The following is an 18,936-nucleotide window of genomic DNA, read 5'->3' as shown; positions in this document are numbered from 1 at the left end:
CAAGATTAAAGTAAAAATGTTGAGGAAAAAAAGTTAGCATTCTTAATTTCAAATCAGAATTCTCAAATTAGTCAAAATTCTCACTTCAAAGTCAGAATTCTGATATTAAAGTCAGAATTCTGAGATGAAAGTCAATTCTGTATACAAGTCAGAATTTTCACTTTAGAGTCGGACTTCTGAAAATAAAGTCAGAATTCTGATCTGAGATTAAAGTAAAAATGCTGAGGAAAAGTTAGCATTCTTAATTTAAAATCAGAATTCTCAAATTAGTCAGAATTCTCACTTTAAAGTCAGAATTCTGACTTTTGTCAGAATTCTGAATTTTAAATCAGAAATCTGAAATGAAATTAAGAATTCTGACCTGAAATTAAAGTAAATAATCTCAGAATAAAGTCAGAATTCTGAGATTAAAATCAGAGTTCTGAGAATAAAGTCAAAATTCTGAGATTAAAGTCAGAATTCTGACTTTAAAGTCAGAATTCTGACCTGAAATTAAACATTTTGAAAAAAAGTCTGACCTCTTAATTCAGAATTCTCACTTTACAGTCAGAGATTAAATTCAGAATTCTGATATCAAAATCAGCATTATCACTTTAATCTCAATATTAGGGGATTAAAATCAGAAATGTGAGATAAAATGAGAATTTTGTCAACTTTCATTCTCTTCTTCAGCCCTAATCATCTTCTGTAAATTACTATGAGTGATCGTCTTCAATATTCAATACCTTTATGACATTTTACTACTAGTGTTCAAGTGAGTTAACAAATTTGCTCTAATTTAGGCTCTACCGTATAGACATGTATTAGCATACACAGAAAAAATACCCAATACAAAGAACATTTTAAAATGGTAAAATTCTCACACGTTACTGAAAATGTATGTAACATACAGTAAAGTCTCGTTATATCGATATTCAAGGGAGTCCGAAAAAATATCGATATAACCGGGACTATCGATATATCCGACCCTGTTTGCATGTAATTTTCTCCGTGCGTGCATAGCAATAGTATCGATATAACCGGGACTATCGATATATCCGATATCAATATAACGAGACTTTACTGTATTAACTTGCATCCAAAAATGCGACACGATGTATGGATAATTTCAATATAGTGGGACTAAATGTATGTGAGCTGCAAAATGGCAAACTGAATAATAAGAGGCTGACTGATATGAGAGGTGACACCCAAAGGACCATATGCAGTTTAACAACCATTTGAGCGTGTGGGGGGGGATTCTGTGCCAAATGTCAGCTTCCATATTGCAGAAAGGCTGTTTTACATTCACAGGGTTTTAAATGAAGGACTTCTGGTGACTCTGTTGCATGTTTGTAATTTTGGTGACCTTTTGAGGAGCTCCCTCCATTCTCCGGGTGCCTCATTTTCTCCAGAGTGGAAAAAAAAACACATTGAAAAAAGGTTGGAAGCCTGCTGTGACGTAAATCACGCCTGACTCCATGGTTGATTGAAAATAGAAGAGCCTTTTTGAGTAACACATAATATAGCGCCCTTGTAATGTATGACATAGAAGCTAGGAATCCCACGTACAAACCCGAGCCTACACAGGTCAGTCACATAAGCACTAGTAATAACAACAATAATAATGCATTTCATTTATAAGCGCCTTTCAAAACTCTCAAGGTCACTTTCCAGTCATAGCATAAGTTTTGCAGTGGGTGACCAGCTGTAGCCACATGCGCCAGCATTCACACAACCCGGAAGTAACTCAAATAGATAGAAAACTAGCTAATTCTATACATTTAATTCATAAGCGCCTTTCAAAACTCTCAAGGTCACTTTACAGTCACAGAATAAATTAGATGGCTAGCTAGATAGCTAACTAGCTAGCTAGGTAGCACAGATGAAATTAATGTCCTCTCGGACCCAGCGTGCAAGGCACTTATAATGTGGCTAAAAAAGACATACAATTGACAACAGACAATACATGTAATTTCTGAATGTAAAGTGAGGTAGTGTCGTATTTAAAGTGAGGTAGTGACGTATGTAAAGTGAGGTAGTGACGTATGTAAAGTGAGGTAGTGTCGTATGTAAAGTGCGGTAGTGATGTATGTAAAGTGAGGTAGTTGACGTATGTAAAGTGAGGTAGTGACGTATGTAAAGTGAGGTAGTGACGTATGTAAAGTGAGGTAGTGTCGTATGTAAAGTGCGGTAGTGATGTATGTAAAGTGAGGTAGTTGACGTATGTAAAGTGAGGTAGTGACGTATGTAAAGTGAGGTAGTGACGTATGTAAAGTGAGGTAGTGACGTATGTAAAGTGACGTAATGTAGTAATGCAAAAATAAACAACAAGAAAAAAGGTTGAAGCTAAATATAAAATAGCAAATATATAGCAAATAAATAAACATAGAGGCAAATAAATCAATTAATGCATGCTTAACAATGCAGCTAAAAGACAAAAGGCGCCTTTTTTTCCCCTCAAACAAAGGTGGTCTTGTCAAAAGAAGAAAGATGGCCTCCATTGTCATCTTTTTCCTTTTTGAATTTATCAGCGGTGGGATTACTCCAGTTCAATGTGTCATAGTTTAAATACACAAAGGGGATATTGGAATTTGTTTTTAACTAATAATCACGCCTAATGTTAGCTCAATCTTAAGTGTACTCTGGCTGCGGAAGCTCTCTGTTTGAGCTTTGGGGGGGGGGGGGGGGGGTGCCAGGAAAAATATCACTTGCAGCTGAAATTTACTCATGATTAATCAAAATCCTTTGATTGAGCCACAATTTTGGGAAAAAAAAACTTCTCTGTAGTTCACATTCTGTAATTCTTATTGTTGAAAAGAAACCGTGAATCTGGAAAGGACACTCATTTGCAATTTGATCTCTCAATGGTGAGACAGATGATACGCAGGGATTCTTTGGCTTCAATTCCCAATGCAATGCCCCCCCCCCCCCCACCAGATGGTTGGATCATGGAGCCATTTGGTGGAGTGAAATCAGAGAAGATGGTGAAAAAGGACTGTGACAGAGAAAGGCCATCCAATCTTGCCTAAGTCAACACCTCTTAGCTGTGGGACAGATTTCCTCCTTTGGTTGAATTTAGTTAAAGGTCAGGTGGTGGAATGTGTACGGTTAGATATTCCGTAAATTCTAAGGAGAATACAGGTAACATCCAACTTACGACCGATTTCCGTTCCGACAAAACGGTCCTAAGTCAAACGGTTTTAAGTCCAAATCCATTCAAAATTGCAGACGCGAGGTTTATACGACAGGAACCTCAATGTCAATCTGTTGTTTTTAAGCAACGTTTTCTATTGAATACTAATATATACCAAACTGTTCAGAACAAGACTTTCAAGGTCACTCTAAAGTCACAGGATAAGTTTTTCTGTGGGTGAGCAGCGGTAACCACACGCGCCACCGTTCACTCAAACTGGAATAACTAAAATAGATAGAAAGCTAGCGAGCTAATACATAGCTAATAGATAGTTATCCAGCTAGCTAACTAGATAGCCAGCCAGCTAATAGATAGCTAGCTAGATAGTCAGCCAGCAAACCAGCTAGCCAGTTAGCTAATAGATAACAAATAGATAGCAAAGATTAAAGCAAATAGATGGCAAATATATAGCGCTTCAACAACAGCCGAAGCTGGAACAAAGCGCCAACATGGACAAAAGGGAAATGCTGCCCGCTTATGGAAAAGAAAAAAACATTGCCAGAGGCCATGGCCAACGCTTTATCGCCACCCAAGCATGAAAAAACAAAACCCGAACAAATTCGGGAATGGCGCTCTACGTCATATGTGTAAGCTCTCAGTCATCTGTAAGCAGTGGTCTGGCACCGCCACTTCTGGACATTAGGGATATATAGTCTATATAGGGCCAGAGCTAACAACATCACTTTAGTTCGCTGACGAAGCTTTTCAGATGAGGATCGAAACGTTTGACACCTTCAACGAAGTACAGATGACGGCTGAAGAAACCTTTTCATCGTTAGCAGGAGATAGTCAGCCATTGCTCCATGAATGATGCACTATTATTGTGTATAATTGGCTAACTATGAATAAATCCACATCAATGCAAATGGTGGCTATGACAGTCAGCCAGGTTTCACATTAATAGAAAGGCAGTGTCAGCAAGTCTATATCTGATGTAAAAACGTGGCCAAAAGACATTATCAGTGAAATATATGCCTGGTCAGTCTAAGAGATCCGACTCAGTTCTATCCCATCAAGGTTTCAGTGTGACATAGGTGGGTGCAAAGAAAGACAAATTACTGGACTAAAACAGGTGTTCCCACCATACAGAGATATCTGTGGTAAAAAAAGTTAAAGGACAACTGACGTCTCCGGACAAGTTGTGTCCATAATTTGTAAAATGGCTTCAAATGACTTCTACTGAGCGTATTTTACAAAGATTCCACCGCATATAGATATATTTTACGTTTTAAGACTCACGCTGAATATTCTGGAAGTCTTGTTTTTGAGTTGGTGACGAGTCCTCACGTCACGGAAGGAACGCCCCTGACCGAGGTAGGACACACTGTAGCAGTCCTTTCATCGCGTAAATGCATTTTGCGGTACTTTGTTTGGTCTGCAAACTTCGTGTTGATCCGTGTTGATGGCGAAATTAGAAGGAAAACACATGAATAACGCGGTGGTGAATCGTTGTGTGTTGCACCGAGTAACTATTTGATATTCGCTAAATGCCAACTCCTGTTTTGATCTGCACTCAGGGAGCAAACATTTTGATGGTACCAAAATGTATGAAAACAAACAAAACTATCTCACTTTCTTGTTCCTTTTGTCACAAACAAATAAACAAGAAGACCTTCTCTGGATAAAAGTAATAATCTAAAAAAAAATCTGCATAAAGAAACATGAAATGGAGAATGTCATTCATCTGGATGCAATTTTGTTCGGGAGACATATCAGGTCAAGGATCCTATTTGTTCACCAGGGATGACATTCAAAATGGTTCTGCCATCATTTCTAAGCACAGCGGTTTATCTTTGCGCAACTGTTTGACTGCTGTGAAGAGAGAGAGGTTCGGCCCTGTTGCAGGCAGTTGCTTGTCTGTGCTGAAAAAAAAATGCTCGGTGTGATACTGCTGATGATAGATAGAGAAGATGAGATTTTTTTTCCCCTTCTTTGCCATTGGAGATCTGTTTGCTCCAAAATATGCCTCATGTTGTACATATTGACCTTCTCTCTAATTTAAACAATTGTTGCCGTGTCAGAGATGTTCGATCGGACACTGTGGACAAAGACTGGAACCCAGAAAGATTGTCTTTACTGCCGGCAGGAGACGCAGCCATTCATGACAGACGCCTGAATTCTGCAGCCCTCTGTCAAGCTATTTCTTGAGACTATATGCAAATTTAAGTGATGCATTAGTAAAACATAGTTTTCTTGATTAGAATACCATGCCCTGGACGTTCTAAGCGCAAACAACTGTAAGCAATAAAACATTATCTGTTCCATGAACTGATAAATTTGTAACCTGGCTAATGAGCTCTGCCTGTGAAGGAGTTTCAACTCGTAAATTGCTTCGGTGATAAAGGAGTTTCCCAAGTCCTAAATTCTGTCCAAGGCCAGATCTCCTAGATGAAGATGACAGTTTAACTTGCTGTGTCTGTTGACCTCAGATTGACCTCAGATTGACCGCAGGTTGTCTGTGCTTCAATTGTGTATTTGAGTCACACATATTGACTAAGCATATAACAGCATTAAACTTTTAAATATCATAACTTCTTATTCTTTCTAATCTCTATATGCTGTCACTTTTTTTGGGGTTATTTTGCAGATTTTTCAGTGAACATGAAAAGCAACAAAGGTTACAATGGCTAAATATCTCTGCGCTATCTTTCCATCTTTTATTTTGCTAATTCATGCTGTGATTCAGCTCACAGCATCCTTTATGTACGTCATTTAAGAATGAGCTTCGGTTCCGGCGAGATTCCTTTTTACACAGTAATTACTAAATGTCACAGAGCTCGATTGCTATTCAGACTCAATTTGAGCAGTTTATCAGATCTATATCTATAAGCCAAAGTCTGTCATCTTCTGTCAGTCGCTTTCGAGCTGCGACACAACAAACCGGCTCAGGGTTTGCAAACAGTTTATTAGCTGATCTACTAATAGAATTTGCAAAGGTTTCTGCTAACGCCAAACAGACTAAAATGACAATGTTATTGTTGTTGTTGTTTTTTGCAGTGTAGGTGGAAATATGCAAACAGGTCAATTAGGCAACCCAAAATGTTGAATGAGCCATACTGGACCAAAAAACAAAAAAAAACATAATCTCTGGAATAAAAAAAAAAAAATCCTGATAATGAAGGCAGCACATCTATATGAGCTACATTTGTCACGATTTGCAAGGTGGTAGTGGACCCCAAAAAATGCAGCCAGGAGGGAGGAGCACGGTGTATTAGACAAATTACATAAAATAAAGTTTGTAGGAACAAAATCTCAAACATCAAAGTCATCAGAAAAAAAGTCCAAAGTAGCAAACAAAACCATGAGTAAAACATGACAAGACGAAACAAACCTGACAGGGTGAAACAAACAATGTATGGTCATCCCGGGAGTCCTTTAAGCGGCCACTGATTAAAACGACCTGTGCAGCTGCAGTCAGGGCCCTTCAGTGCCACCCGTTGGTCGCAAACCAAACCGTGACAACATTAGCCTACAATCACAAGAATCCATTTCCCTGGTACTCTAATATTTGTGCCCACACAAACACTTCAATCACTCATCCATCCATTTTCTAGACTGCGGGGGAAGGGCTGCAGCCTATCCCAACTGTCTGCGGGTTCTAGGCGACAGACACCCTGAATTGTTTGCCAGCCAATCGCAGGGCACAGAGAGACAAACAATCAGTCACTGTAACACTCACACTTAGGGATGATTTGGAGTGTTCAATCAGCCTGCCAAAGAAGTACAGATGACGGCTGAAGAAACCTTTTCATCGATGGACCACTCCTGTACGACTGAGAGCTTACACAGACACCATCTCTGACCGCCAAAATGTAATGGGAAATTTCAGCTCTCACCCGCCATTATGTTTCCAGCTCCATTAGTGACTTTATAGAAATGTTTTTTTTTTTTCAGAAACCTCTCACTGTCCTTCACAAACTGGCTGCCCTTGAAGTTTTCTCATCTCTCCATTAATCCATCTTAATGCATGTTGCTAGCTAAAAGGCCCCGATAAAAAATATATATATTTTTTACCCTAGTTTATTTGTTTTCATGCTGTGCTGGAAGGATCACATCCGGCATGTGTTTTTTAGGACAAATTGTGACGTATATTTAATGCCACCAGTTTTTTAATTTGATTAACACAATCCCTTAACAATCCCTACAATCCCTTGACAGCCCGCCCCGGATAATTACTCTTAGCATTGGATAATTGCTTACGCAGAAAATGTAAATCAAAATGGCCTCCCACTCATATATTCAATGACATTTTGTGTCTGAGGTCTTTTAACATGTGGCAATTAGCGTTTGAACAATCACTCATACAAAGTCCCTTAAAGGACAACCGACGTCACTTTTTTGTTTTTTAACTGACCCCAGAAAAACTTTTATAGCATCTAAAATAACCAAAACAGGCAGTATATTTTTAGTCAAATGCAAAACACCAATAAAAATGACTTACAGTGTCCAAAATCTGCAAAAAATTGAGCTGCGAACTGGGCATTTTCAGAAAGTCCCGCCCCCAGTTCGTGACGTCACGCCAAGACGTCTTGCATTGTTTGTGAATCAAAACAATGGCTTCAGATTCGGAAAATATGCTTTCTTGTTACGCATCCAGTTATGAATATGATTCAAATAGTTCTGAAGAGGAAAGCATACATGTTTGCAATCGATTAAAGAATTTATTTGTGCCATTTTGAGGCAACATTGGGGGGAAATCTGTCACCCAAAAAGAGGCCCAAAATGGCGACCTCCTGTGGCCACCTCCATTTCCACAGGCTGATAAATTCCTTACATGGGGCTTGGAAGCCCTCTTCTGGCCTTCTGGCGGCTTTTGGGTGCAACACGAGGTCCCCAGACCAAACAAGTACAGCAAAATACATTGACGTGATGGAAGGACCGCTACAATACGTCTTTTTTACGGTCAGGGGCGGTCCTTTAGTGACGTCACGTACGGACTTGTCACCAACTCAAAAACAAGACTTCCTGAATATTCAGCGCAAGTCTTAAAACGTAAAATATAGCTATATGCGGTGGAATCTTTGTAAAATATGCTCAGTAGAAGTCATTTGAAGCCATTTTACAAATTATGGACACAACCTGTCCGGAGACGTCGGTTGTCCTTTAAGGAAAATTACAAAAATTGGACATTTCATCAGGTTTTATGAGGTAATGTTTATGATGGCTATACATTAAGGGGAGTTATATCACACAATGTGTGCGTGTGTGTGTTCCACTCACTAGGTCTCAAAATGTACCAATATATGAAAACAGAGAATGAACAATTATTTTTTTTTTTTTTTGCTGATACTGAGTACCAACATAATTTTTTACTTGTAGAAAATAAAGGAGAGTAAGTTTCTTCACAAATTTGCTGTCGGTACAAGATAGTACCCCATTATTCCGATAACTAGCGAGATGTGGCATTTTTTGGCTGTCAAGACAAGATTGCATCAGAATGACTTTGCTCCGTTTTTCATCGTTTGTTTGTCCCTAAATATCAATAAAATGTTTTTTTAATGTTTGTATTCTGATGTGTAAATTCTTCATCTATGGTTTTATAAAATTTATAGAAAGTCAATATTATATTGAAAAAAATAATGATCTCCGCATTTCTTAATTGATATGCCTTCTTTAGAAGCCAATAAAATGATTCACCATAAAATTTCTACCAAAAAAAAACCATCCAATTTTCAGATTATGGTCTCGAAAGTGTTAATCCCATCACCCAATTAAGTAGGGAGGTACAGTATGTCGATTTAAGACACAAAAGCCACATAAAAAAGGCTAAGTGGAATAGCAGGGCTCCTTTGGCTATCAAGTGACATCATCTTCTATCTCATATTACATTTCAGTTAAAATGATGTAACAAATAGAAAAAGCAGCTACCTCGTACTTTTGATTAGACATTTAGAATGCAGAAATGATGTCAAATACGGTCAGGATATACACACCCAGCTTTGGTCTGCACAACAGTTATCCTATAAATGTTTTTTCTGTTCCATTTTATATGGTGAGGAACCATTCGAGAATGTCTGAATGGTGTTTTGCGTTTGTGACTGTGAGTGAATCATGTGCCATAGTAGGAGAGTGTTGCAGTCAGAGGATAAAGTAAGTATTTCAAGGTCGTCGAGGAAGATGGAGGAGAGTTAGTGAGTGAGGAAGAAAACAGTCAAAAGGAACACAATCAACCAAATTGATTAGATGAATTTCTGAAGTTTCCAATCGAGCAGAAAGCTGTGGACAGGCGGACTTGAAAACATTTCAAGGTGACATTCTTTTGAAACAAAATTCAAAAGAAACAAGTGCAACTGGAGAATTTTTTTGTATGTTGTTTTTTTTTGCCTCAAAGATGAGTCATGTTAACACTCATCTCTTTTATTTTCCTCTCATTTTTTTCCTGATCCTATGAATTGGGTTTATCATCACATTGTAGTTTAAAGGTATGCTTTATTAATGGAAGGGAGACAAATGACAAGAAAAGAATTGATCCAACTTTCAAATAACCTATCTGCCTTTTGAAATAATTTATCGATTGTAGATAGGAGCAGCTTTCAGATACAGTCTTGTATCAGTCGCAGAGTATGACTGCAAAGTCACATCTCTTACATGGATGCTGCAGTCTGCGGGTGTGTGCTGCATGCCAATGATTCTTGTGACAATCAGAGCAGTCCAGACAGAGCAGGTACAGTACAGTGATACCTCGGTTTATGAACCCCTTGGTTTACAAACTTTTCGGTTTACGAACGTTACATTTATGAAAATTTTACCTTGGCATACCTTTTCATCGATGCACCACTCCTGTACGACTGAGAGCTTACACAGACGTATCCACTAGCTAGCTAATTTTCTATCTATCTATCTATCTATCTATCTATCTATCTATCTATCTAGTTATTCCAGGTTAAGTGAACGTGGGAGCATGTGGCTGCCGCTGCTCACCCACAGAAAAACTGATCATGTGACTGTAAAGTGACCTTGAGAGTTTTGAAAGGCGCTTAGAAATGAAATGTATTATTATTCTCTTCTTTCATCAGAAAAAAAGAGTTAATTCCTAAATTATATGGGTCTGAAGTGATATGAGCTTGAAATGAGGGCGGGTGTCCAAAATACAATGCAATACATACATATTGGTTTATACAGCGCTTTAACAACAGCTGAAGGTGGAACAAAGCGCAAAGATGGAAAAAAACAGATATGCTGCCCCTTGTGGAAAAGAACAAACATTGCCAGAGGGCATGACCAGCGCTTTATTGGCACCAAAGCATGAAAAAACAGAACCCGAACAAATTCGGGAATGACGAATAAATCCCCGAATAAATTTGTGAATGGGAGTGAATGAGTTACAGTAAAGTCTCGTTATATCGATATCGGATATATCGATAGTCCCGGTTATATCGATACTATTTCTATGCACGCACGGAGAAAATTACATGCAAACAGGGTCGGATATATCGATAGTCCCGGTTATATCGATATTTTTCCGGACTCCCTTGAATATCGATATAACGAGACTTTACTGTAATTGTGATGAGATTTTTTTTTCTACCCCACAAACATCCATGCTATTTAGGGTAAGGAATTACAGGCTTTGACACTGGTAACACCTTTTGAAAATGACTCATCTGTATCATCGACCGTGAAAACATTTGTCTGTCACAGTTATGTATTATACTCCTCACATGCCCCTATCCAATAGTGTTGGATCTAATTTTCACCTGACAGTTAATGGCGGCCTTTTGGCTATTGATCCGTTTTTGGACTTATTTATAAGAGATGAGTAACCATTCATCACTCGAGCCTCATTTGGAATGTGTGGCCCATTTCCGGTCGACAAAGAGGTCAGAGTCTCTGACGTAACGGTGACGGACAATATGAAAGCTTGGATGAAAAATAGGTCTCCAAAAACGCCTCGGCTGAATGGCCCACAAGAGTTGAGAAGTGGATGTCAATTCTCATTTTTCTTGCTGCAATGAATCCAGAGGGCAGGAGAATTTGACCCCGGGGTGGACAGTGGGCACTTGGGGATTGGCTGTGTTTGTACAAAAGAGTTGAAGATAAGTGATTGTCTGTGTTTTTGTCATTCCCTCGGATGCTGCTTGTCCTTTTTACTTTTTAAAAGTGGTCTGGTAGGTTCAAGGAAAAAAAAAAGAAACTTGTAACCTTCACATGCTACGGTAGCAAACAGGACACAAGAGCTGGAAAAGGGAATGGAATATTTGTGACTATTTTCATGTTATCTTTCCCAGAAAAAAATGCAACCTATTGAAAAGCAGCTGAATAAACGGTATGCCATTCACAAATTTATTTGGGAATTGAAACTTCCCAATTAAATTTGATGGTGAAAGAAGGTTACGTCCGTCATCAACTGTTTAATGCTGATGAAACCGGCCACTCCATTCCATCACAAAGGTAAATAAAACTCCTTTATTATACTGTACAGTTTATTTCTTTAATTAACATACCATAGCACATTTATTATACATAAAATAAGGCATATTTTGTGTAGTTTTAAGGCTTAGAGAATTAGAAAGTAGAACATTATGTTTTATGGGGACCTGGGAACGGATTATTCTCATTTTAATGGTTTCCTATGGGAAATTAATTTTTGGGATACACACTTTTCGCCTTCCACACTCTGTCTGGGAACCAATTAAGTTCGTAAGCCAAGGTATCAATGTATGTATGTTTTTTTTGGGACAGCCGCCCTCATTTCAAGCTCATATAACTCCAGACCCATATAATTTAGGAATTAACTTTTTTTTCTGATGAAAGTAAAGAGCCTAAATTTTCTAACACTGCATGGAATGTTTACACAGTCCTAAAACTCAATATTCTATGGATCCTGGAATTCAAGTAACAATGACAAAAACCCTGACACTGTAGTAGACACATTTTTACACGTCTGGCAGTGAACGAGTTAAATTGGATTTTGGGGAGTACTGTCATACCAAAAAAACACGTTAAATGGGGACACATTACAGTCTTGGGAGCAGTAATTTGAGAAAATGTGTTATTTCTTATTTCTTATTGCTTATGAAATTGCTAATCCTTTGCATTAATCACTACCTCACAGCGCCTCCGCCATTTTTGGTAATTGGACTATTTGTTCGAGATGTTGAATCCTATAATTATAGCAATGATTGCCATTTTTATTCCAGGAGCTAATTTGGTGGTACGTGTCGCACCCCATGGGCGCACACGCACAATGATGACAATCCTGTCAATCAAAAATATAGCCTTCAATACACGAGACCCTGCAAACAAAAAAACGTGATTTTTGTGAGGTGGAACTCTCGAGCAGAGATTCAAATTCACATCGGAGTTGGAAATTGACTGAAATAGGTCTGCTTCTGTTTTGTCGTAATTAAGTTTGCTATGGAGCCACACAGTGGGATTACTTTTTGACTCATTCTTTCATTTGTGGAAGAAGACAGCTGGACACATTGACAGCAGATTCATTGGTCAGAATCAATATGTGCAAATCCATTGACAATGCTGTTTCACAGTGATAAAAATCCCAGGCAGTCTGAAAAATGGATTAAACTCAAAATATTCAATTGGGAGATAAAAAGGGTCTCATTCATTTGCATCCTGTACATCAATTTCAAAACATGAGTTGCTAAGCGCCTAAAAGCAGTTATTTTTTGTGTCTTTAGTTTCCTCCCACATTCCCAAAATATGCATTGCAGATGCAGTTTAATGGAATACTCCAAATTGTCCCTAGGTGGAAGTGTGAAATAATGTTAATATAAATCATTTATATTGTATTATATAGTATTGTATATATTTTTTTCTGAGTGTACCCTGCGATTTTCTGAAGAACAGTTCAGGGTGTACTTCACCTACCCATGGACAGCTGGGATTTTACTGAACTGGATCAAGTGAATAGAAAATGGATAGCATGTTGTACATATGGATGGATGCCCATTCCCCGAAAAATTCTGATGTTGCCCACAAAACTCACCAAACAACTGACTGTTTAGGAAATTTACAGATTGTCTGACCGGCTGGCAAGATTCTCACAAATGCTAGTCACTACCTTGTATGCATTTGAACTGCACCTGAAAAACAATTTAGCCTTATATGATATGTCTGTGTAAGCTCTCAGTCGTACAGGAGCTTATTTTTTGAAAGGGGAGTAAAAGAAGCTATTTTCATAAAACAGCAAAATCCTTCACTAAATCGCCATGGTGGTGTGAGGTTCAATTTGGATCGTTCCTACAACCGACTTTTAAGGCAACATTGGCTTAGTTATGCTGATGAGGTGATACCAGTGCAAATGGGTCAATCAGGCCAGTCGTAGACCATAATCAGTCAGGACAATAGAAGCAATGAGTGTAGCCTCAGGAAATGGTCCACTGCTCCCACAACCTTAGAGCAGCGACCTATCATAGCAGAGGTCTGGGCCAGAGCTACTAGCACATTTTAGTTAGCTGACGAAGCCTCTTGGATAAGAAGCGAAACATCCAACACCTTCAAACAAGTACAGATGACGGCTGAAGGAACCTTTTCATCCTTATATGATACATCAAGTCAGGGTGACCCAAAACGATGGGTACCCATGAAAATTTCACTTGTGGCTTTGATTAAAAAGCTATTTATTTCAAATTACAACCACACATTATTCAGTTTATGGAAGACAATTCACCAAAGTTTCAGATATTCTTGTCAATTTTTAGTCAATTTATGGCTTTCCCAAGATGTGTTCCAAATGTCCACCATTTCGTTGCAAGCAAACCTGTACTAGTCTGACAAAGTTGTCAATCACCTTTACACACTCCTCTTTCGGGAGGGTGACTCAAATAGATGCGTCCTACTGAGTCCCTCACCGCAGCAATGTTTTCTTCCGAAGGAGGAGTGTGTAAAAGTGATTGACAACTTTGTCAGGCGAGTACAGGTTTGCTTGCAACGAAATGGTGGACATTTGGAACACATCTTGGGAAAGCCATAAATTGACTAAAAATTGACGGAAATAGCTGAAACTCTGGTGAACGGTCTTCCATAAACTGATTAATGTGTGGTTGTAATTTGAAATAAATAGCTTTTTAATGAAAGCCACAATTGAAATTTTCATGGGTACGCATCTTTTTGGGTCACCCATACCTTTAAGTGTCTGTGTAAGCTCTCAGTCGTACAGTATTGGTCCATTGAAACCTTTTCAGCGATACCTTCGAGTGCATTTTTATTTCTGCTCGCCTGCATCCAATCTTGTGCCGAAATAGCATTAATAGACCGTTTTAAAAATACCCGTTTGCCTTGCCCTTAAAAATGACCTGATCAGCTCTGATGAAATCATCAATCAAGGATAGCCAAATACAGGTAACTATACATTACCTTCTGATAGTGATTGATTATACCCTAAGTCACTAGAGCTCAGCAAGAAATGTGAAAATCTTTGCCACTCCCAATGTTACTATAGATACTCTGCCTGATGGGTGGGATTGATGGTGTTATAGTGACCCTGCCGTTCCCAGCTAGCCTTTAAGGACATTTCCGTGGGAGAAGCTAAAAGGTTAATGGCATTCCGTCCCATCCGATAGCAAAGTGAGGCATTTAATGATTGACTGCGAAGCAATGCCGGAGGAATACATGATGACTTCCAACAGGGGACACAGTCGCTGTCATAGGGAGCATAGGGTCCACACTGTGAAAATGTTACATGACTGTTCCAGCTGTCTTTAGGCAGTGGGTGGGTGGGGGGGGGGGGGGGTAACACCCGGTAATGGTTGCCAGTCAATTGCAGGCAACACGTCAAAGAACAGCTATTTGGGCTGACATTCAATGTATGTGGAAGTGTCGCGGCTTGGAAATGAAGCGGATTTACGTGTTGACAGGAGATGTGAGACAGTCTTTCTTCGTCAATGGATGCTACAGCTTTGTGTTTGCTTTCAACATTTAGCTTGTAGCAGATGTGCTTATTTTACCATGACGTCCCTGATCCACTGGTGAAAAAGTCCCTTTGATCCTATCCTCTTTCATCTAGAACTGCTTCATACAACAAAGGGGGTGCAGAAAGGGCTTATGATTGAATGACTGTCTGTGTTTTTTTGCGTTGCGTCACGTTATTTGTTATTTAGTTTTTTTTATTGTTGTTTTGACTTCAAGATGGCGCCGCGAGAGTGGCTGCCTTTACAGCAGCTCCTGTATTTTGTTTTTCTACTTATTCTTTTCCATTCCTCACTTTGCTGCTGTGAAATGTCAATTTCTCCACTGCGAGACTAATAAAGGCTAATCCAATTCAATCCAATGTCTCGATTAATAATGATAGGCCGTGTGTCAACATGCTAATAGCTAATGTTATGTGACTATATTTCATGTGTTATAAAAATGCATAAAATTCACAAACATAATAATAATAATACATTTCATTTGTAAGCGCCTTTCAAAACTCTCAAGGTCACTTTACAGTCACTGGATCAGTTTTTCTGTCGGTGAGCAGCGGCAGCCACACGCGCCAGCGTTCACTCAACCCGGAATAACTCAAATAAATAAAACGCTAGTTAGCTAGCGATGAGATAGCCGATAGATAGCCAGCTAGCCAGCAAGCTAATAGATAGCCAATAGATAGCCAGCCAACCAGCTAATCGATAGCTAGCCATCTGAATAGATATAGTTCAATACGTTATGTTCAATACAATTCTCTTTCATTCTAAAAAAAAAAAAAAATTGTATTATTGATCCACTGGAGATTTGTATTCCGCGCACTGACCAGCAGCCAAACACTTGACTTTCATCACAGTCTGGAAGCAACATGGTCCTGTCATGAAAAGTCCCTAGGGATAGAGACTGAGAAGAAGCTCTAAGCATCCAGTGTAATGGATGACAAATACACAGTCATGCGTGCGCTCGCATACAAATGCACCCACGTACACACTCACAAATGCTTATACTTTTGCCACTGAAATGTAAGTGGCATATAAATGTTATATGATAGCAAATAAGAAAAAAAAAATCAATGTGACTTTTGTATATAATTTGTTAGGGGAACATTTTCCAACTTCCCGAGACGCATTTTTAACTCAGTTTGTTTATTTATTTATTTATGTATTTATTCACGTATTTATTTATTCATTCATTCATTTTATTTGGTCTATATTTCATCTGCATTGCAGATATACTTCATAACACATTGCAAAAAAAAATATTATGCAATGAAAAAAATTGTAATCCACACATTTAATTCCTCAGTGCTGACTGATTTTTTATGTAATTAGCTGTCGTTTATGTAGTACAGGCATCACCAACTTTTTTCAAAACAATAGCCAAATTATAGGTAGAGATGATTGTGAATTACTACCAATTTGACACATTGCTATTATAACATTTGCTCAAATTACCCTAAATTACATCCCTATGTGTTAGTAATAACAACGGTAGTTATTTCTCAGACATTGAATGGATGGATACACAAAGTTAATTCCATCACATAAAGTTACATAACGTTAAATGTGTCACTTGTGTAGTGGTGGTGGTGGTGGTGGTACACCCCAAAATGTAGGCGAGAGAAGCAGGTTATATTTGACAAATTTGAAACAAAGAGAAAAAGTAAATTTAGAACTTTGACATGACAAAAGCAAAAATCCAAAGTAACAAACAAAAACCATGGCTGGCGCTAAAAACTATCCGTCACTGTAAAATGATCGAGTGAAAAATGAACGAGACATTTTTTTTGCTATCGAATGCAGTAAAGCCACACAAATAACAAACCAACACAGTTTCTGTGAAACAGAATCTGGATTATCAGCACCTAAATTCAAATAAAAGCATTTCAGTCATGGAAAATGAATTGTTATTGGCTTGACCCTGAGTTATGAAACACAAGGCAAGCAATAGTTTCACATTTTAAATTCATTTTGTCTAACTTAATGTTTAAACAAGGGTCGAGTACAGCATATATACAATTCATTAACTCAAGGATGAGATGACAAGAGCCGGCCGGGTACAACATGAATATGAATCACATATGTAATGTATAACCTCTATGAATAGTTTTCCAATATACCCTCAACAATCTTATTGAGAACTGGGGCATGCATGAATGTGCATATAATGACACACATTATTTTCTCTTTGACGCATAGCAAGAGTTGTGGGGAAATAAGAGGAAATTAAATCAGTACGACATTAGTCCAATGGGTTCATAGCAGAACAATGAGACAAAATGAGGCCCTGGGTTGTTTGCAGCATGGTGCCATTCATTTGTTTGTGCCTGTATGGAAATGAACTGTTGCAAAACAAATGCTTTTTTTTTTAATAGCAAAAATATTAATGATGTAGAAACCGGGACAATGAGTTCCTAAGCGCAGTCTCAGTTTCGAGAATAATTCACTGCCATCTCACATCCGACATCGTCAAATACTGTGTTTTATGGTGTATAAGTCGCATCGGAGTATAAGGCGTACCCCCAATTGGATTGGATTGGATATGCCTTTATTAGTCTCACAGTGGAGAAATTTACATTATTATTATTTCAATTATTTCATTATTATTACATTCATTGCTCACCCACAGAAAAACGCAATGAATGGTGTATTTTCATTTTTTTCCCATATATAAGGCGCACAGGACTATAAGGCGCACGTTCAACGAATGAAAACAGTTTTCTTAAATATATTATACAAATATATAAAGGTTTTCAAAATATAAGGCACACCACATTAAAAAGCACTATAGCAGAGCCAGGGGTTACGGACTATTTCTTCTACGGGGGAAATGGAGTCGGTGGCGTCTGACAGTAGTTGCGAGACCTATTGTGGCTCAATATTACTTCATATACCGGCGCACCTGAGTATAAGGCGCAGGGTGAAAGAAAATCAAGGCTTTTCCTAATAATAATACATTCCATTTATAAGCGCCTTTCAAAACTCTCAAGGTCATTTTACAGTCACAGGACAACGTTTTTCTGTGGGTGAGCAGCGGCAGCCACACTCAACCCCGAAGTAACTCAAATTATACACCGGAATATATGGTACTACTACTACTACTACTACTACTACTACTACTACTACTACTACTAATAATAATAATAATAATAATAATAATAATAATAATAATAATAATAATAATAATAATAATAATAGGATTGGATTTCACTTTATTAATCTCGCAGTGGAGAATTTTACATTTCACCGCGGCAAAGTTATTTAACTAAGATGACAGGAAGGAAAGAAGTACAAAAACAAAATAATAATAATACTGATAATAACAACAATAACATTATTATTATTATTATTATTATTATTAAGTCTTTAATATTAATAGTCACAATGGGGAAATTTGCAATCGACATAAAATTGAAAGGATTTGGGGAAGGTAGGGGTTTCGAAAAGAAAAACAAAGTATTGCATGCACAAAAATGTTTCACAAAAGAAAAATGGATCTCTCTGCAAATTTCCCCATTGTGGGACGAATAAAGGTTTTCTGATTCTGATTCTTTAATTAAAAATAAAATTTGCTTTTAAACTGCTCCGGTTGGGCTTCTCCCAGTAAAATTTGACAAGATTGTCATGCACTTTCACCCTTTTTTTTAAATTAGGACGAAGCGATAAAAGAAATGAAAGACTTGCCAAACACCCATAAACGACATTGGTTTTTTTTTCCCCCTCAAGATCTTTAAAGTATATGTTCCAGTTTAGAATAGGGGCACACAAACAACATCACAAAACGCCTATAAAGTGAAAATTGTGACCAGGGAACATAGTGAATATGTCAGTGACGTGCGGTGAGGTTCATGGCTGGTGATGCACTGACGTCATCAATGACGTCACCGCTCGTCTCTA

The sequence above is a fragment of the Hippocampus bargibanti genome, linkage group LG13 (genome assembly GCF_051943395.1).
Source record: "Hippocampus bargibanti isolate YZ-2025 linkage group LG13, ASM5194339v1, whole genome shotgun sequence".
Classification (NCBI taxonomy): Eukaryota; Metazoa; Chordata; class Actinopteri; order Syngnathiformes; family Syngnathidae; genus Hippocampus; species Hippocampus bargibanti.
The sequence above is the reverse complement of the archived record's forward strand: the minus strand, read 5'-3'. Positions refer to the sequence as shown.